Here is a 4584-nt window from a genome sequence, read left to right on the forward strand (position 1 = left end):
AACAAAGCGTCTGCATCACTGTTCGTCCTCCCTGGCCTCTACTATGTTGTCAATTGTTATATTTTTGTGAAGTATCAGTAAAGTTCTCACTAAGGGAACATCACTCTCACCCATGTGCTTCTTATTCCTCCTCTCTCAGGGGCATAACACTCCTGCGATCCACACCACACAACAAGCTGCACATTTACAGTGTTTTCCTTCTCATTACACAGATTACAGTTTTTCACCATTGTTGAAATGTAATTCTGCCAAGACAACAAATGCGGAAGATGTAAGAGAAATCAGATCTGATCTAATGGACTCAGGACACAGGAACAAATACAGTACACACGTATCATGCTTCAGGAACAGCAGATTTTCCCTGAACCACCAGACACTTAAGGAAATAAATGGATTTCAAGTATCTGCTTGTAAACCTGTGTTTGAGAAAATTATCATAAGCAGCAAAGGAGTAGGCAGTAGAGAATATTTTCACCATCTTACTTTTACAAAGTCACTGGACTCCATTGACAAAAACAGTCACTTAAGCTAGCTGAACACGGGAGCTGCTGGTCTACCACTACTTCCATCAGATAATTAGTTTGTGTCATTAGGTGACTTTGGTGAAACTGAACTAACCCTTTGAAACACCAAAGTCACACAATAACACCAACAAAATAACAGTTTGAGGCAGTGGCAGAACAGCAGCTTCTGTGTTCATCAATATTAAATTACTGTTTTTCTCAGTGGAATCTGGCTTTGAAAAGAGCAATATACTGTAATGGCTTAGTTTTCCAGTAGAAAATCACCTGGCTGCAAAGTGGAGCAGTGAAAATGCCCTCAATATAACGTACACCTAAACTTAGATTGATTTTTTTCAGGCGGCTAAAATGCCTTTTGTTGCTGCACCCATCAACAGCAGTACATTGCTTAGCTTCTGTGTCACACTCCAGTCCAGCCTATTTCTCTAAACTGGGGGCGTGCCGACTGACATCTACTGTATGTAATACACTATTGATAAGCACCCCATACAACCCCACTTGAAAAAATAAACAAAACTATCTCTTTAAGCATCAAAAGTAAAAGTACTCATTATGTAAAATCTAATTGTAATTTTTACTGAAAATTTATGTTAAAGTTATAGTTTCTATTCTTTACAGATTCAGAAAATACAACATATAATCATTAAATAAGATATGATGTATTACTTTAGATAAAAAAGTAGTTAAAATTAGCCCCACCTTTGGCAGCTGCAACATTAAAGTGATATGCACATAATGTATTAATATATTGTAATACAATAATAATATACAGATTTCTGACATGGGCCATTCTGCATAATGAGTACTTTTCCTTTTGGTATTTGATGTATATTTTGATGCAAATATTTTTTTTCTTTTTACCTACATGAGGCTCTGAGTGCCTGATTTTATAAACAGATCCATTTTAACTGTATGTAACTCCTAATCAACAGTATATATACAGTAACAGTACAGCATACAGTGAGTATACAGTAACAATAGTGGAGTAGAGGTGATTGAGTACAAAAAACAATATTTCTCTCTGAAATGCATAGCGGAAGTTTCAGGTAACATAAAGCAGAAGTATAAAAGTATCAGAATGGTTAATAGCAAGTTTTAACATGTCCATGAGAAGAAACTCTAAATATATTTTAACTGAGCATAAAATGTGTCTTACCTCACCAGAGAATCATGTCGAGAGAACACAGTGATAAATTCTTAGATTTGATTCTCCAACCTGTCTTGCCGGAATGCTTGTTCCGTTTGCTCAACTTCCTGGTAATGCCTTTGAGGGCAGTGGTTACAGACAGCACTGCAGCGTGAATCATTGTCACAGCTGTAATACACAAGGGTAGGCTATATCTCACCTTGTTGATACCTTAAACCCTCCCACCTGCCAAAAAGCCGTCTCATCGAGGTGAGTCTCTTTTAAAGGCACGGATTTTAATAAAAAAAAAATTATATATATATATATATATATATATATATATATATATTTGGGTGCCTGAAAACGCAACGATTTGAAAACGGGTTCCAGAGTGCCACTTTTTGGAAAGTGCAATTGCAATTTAATTGATTTATAGAAAAGTTTAGTTTAAAATGTTCATATAGAGAGTTTAATCAAATCTGTAGAGCTATTCCACTTCCCTTAAAGTACATGATAAAAAATATCCTTACACACTCAAATGTGTCTGTCAAACTGCCTGATTTAAAAATCGGCGAATTGAAAATTGGTGAAAGAAAATGTAATAACAAATTAGTTGGAATTGTGTTGAAAGAGAAGCTATTCCCTGATATAAAAAAAATCAACAAAAATAAAGATAACTGAAGTGACGTTAACAGAGACATACTGTAGCTATCTTAAATGGCCAATTTCACCCAAAGCAAAAGAAATTCAGTTTAAAATAATAAACAATATTTATCCTGCTGCTGAAACTCTAAGGAAAAGGTTCAATTTCGAAGTAGATCCTTGTGTATTCTGTATGACAGAACACAAAACAATTGAACACTTATTCTTCTCTTGTTCGGTCACAATGCTTTTTTGGCAAGATGTTTATCGTTGGTTAAATATTGGGATCAACAATTCTTTGTTTAATAAGTTTCAGGTGATGATTTATATGGATGGTCTGTCAAAGAAGATATCCAAGATGGTGAACATAATTCTCATTATGGGAAAAATATCATATTCATAAGAACAGCAAACCCTCCATAGTCTGTTTTAAAAATTAAAGGGAAATTTCAGTTTATTTCAACCCGTCTCCTACCATCCTAAATTTGTTTCAAGTGACTAGTGACATAGAAATAATAGTTAGCATGTTAGCCGTTAGCCTAGATACAGCCATAGCATCAGACCTGTTAAAACGTAAGTGAACGGGCATACCTTCAAGTGCAAAGTTAGTCCACTAAACAAGCTTTTTTGCCACAAAGACCGCTTCATATCGTTAGGATAAATGTCAGAGAACATATAGAAAACGACATGTAAATGTGTTGTCTTACCTTACCGGTGTGGTGCCACGTTTGTTTATCCCTCTAGCTCTGCTTTCCAAAGCAAGTGAATCTACACGTAGAATGGAAATGTGTAGCCTATGTATACATAGCCTATTCACTTATGTGTTGTAAGCTTGTTATGTTTCAGATGCAAACATGTTTCCTCAAAAGGAGTTTTGTAAATCTAAATGTGAAATAAAAAAAAAAGAACGCTCTTGTACTGTTAAGTTGAAGTACTGATATTTCCGAGTGTTAGTGAAACTGTTACGGGGCAGCAGCAAGGACCCAAGTGCGGACAGACGGTGAAACAGTTTGAGTCCAAAAGGTTTATTTACCTTTCTGGGTGGAAACAGTTTGAGTCCAAAAGGTTTATTTACCTTTCTGGGTGAGGGGCTGAGTCCGGAGGGGAGGATGGGAAGGGTGAAGGGGTATGGGTCCAGAGTGAGTCCGGAGGGGAGGATGGGAAGGGTGAAGGGGTATGGGTCCAGAGCATCCGAGGTGGGGGCAGGTTGAGTGGGGAGTAGGCTGGAGCGTCCGAGGTGAGGGCAGGTGGAGCAGAGCGGGCCGGAGAGCAGAGCAGGCAGGTTGGATACTGGAAACACAGGAAAACAGGATTACAGACAAAGTTTAAGTCAGGAATTCAGCTAGAGGCTAGAGTCGAGCTGTATACTGACTTAACAGTGGCTACGATCTGGCAGCGTGGATGTGGCAGGGCTGTGTACAAGTAGGCAGTTCATTGCAGGATGAGATGCAGCTGGTGGTGCTCTGCTCTGTCTCCAGCACACCTGTAACCACTCTGCTCACCACACCCACACACACACACACACACACACACACACACACATTCAAGCAGCAGATGTAACAGAAACGTTAACTTAAAGTGCTGGTTTTCCCGAGTGTCTGTGAACGCGTCTCGTGAGTGAGACGCTGCAGCGAGCGGGTAGGTGTGTGTTTCTTCTCTGTAAACAAGACGGCGGCGGCACTCGTGCGGCTAGTAGGGCTGCACGATTCTGGAAAAAATGAGAATCACGATTTTTTTAGCTTATAATTGAGATCACGATTCTCTCACGATTTTTTTTTCAACATAAAGATTTATTGTGCTTATTTCCTGATACAAAAGGAAAAGTAACAAAAATTATAAATAAATGATAAAAAAAAATATCATTAAATAACGAAACCTATGACTGTGCCTGATACAAGAGACACAAGGCACATAAACTCTGGTCAGCAGAGAGGGAACACTCCTGTTTTTAGCTTAAATGCAACAGCTGACAGCCTAACACTGACCGTAAAAACAATAAACTTTAGTCTCTTGTCTTCTCTTACAGCTTTTGAACAATTTTAACAATAATATCAATGTTGAATAACATTTTTCTGAGGTAGGTATTCCAGGCCTGGAATTAAGATATTTTTAGGGCAAGGCCACTTTGGCCTTAGATAAATACAAATTTATTGGGGCATCACGGCCAAAATGTGGGGCACCAAGGCCAAAACCAATGGCGCAATAACAATATGTGCTAACTACATTGAATGAAGACAAAACAATATATGTGTTGAAAAACAGTACTGAGTTTATTAAAACTGTAAACGCATGACT

General features: G+C 38.1%; 2 protein-coding genes and 1 long non-coding RNA gene across 4 annotated transcripts in view; 1 reads left to right on the top strand and 2 right to left on the bottom strand.

Moving 5' to 3' along the window:
- Nucleotides 1-3290, bottom strand: part of LOC126384739 (NXPE family member 3-like) — a 16577-nt gene extending 13287 nt beyond the window's left edge. Inside the window, exon 1 of the mRNA XM_050035993.1 lies at nt 2997-3290. The gene's annotated coding sequence lies outside the window, so the exon portion shown is untranslated. The remainder of the gene's footprint in view (nt 1-2996) is intronic.
- Nucleotides 1-4584, bottom strand: part of LOC126384742 (NXPE family member 3-like) — a 105454-nt gene that overhangs the window by 36561 nt on the left and 64309 nt on the right. The gene's annotated exons all lie outside the window — the stretch shown is intronic.
- Nucleotides 1684-4584, top strand: part of LOC126384748 (uncharacterized) — a 22304-nt gene continuing 19403 nt past the window's right edge. For both annotated transcript variants that reach the window (XR_007569337.1, XR_007569338.1), the window contains exon 1: nt 1684-1917. This is a non-coding gene — a long non-coding RNA (uncharacterized LOC126384748). The remainder of the gene's footprint in view (nt 1918-4584) is intronic.

The sequence above is a fragment of the Epinephelus moara genome, chromosome 23 (genome assembly GCF_006386435.1).
Source record: "Epinephelus moara isolate mb chromosome 23, YSFRI_EMoa_1.0, whole genome shotgun sequence".
Lineage (NCBI taxonomy): Eukaryota > Metazoa > Chordata > Actinopteri > Perciformes > Serranidae > Epinephelus > Epinephelus moara.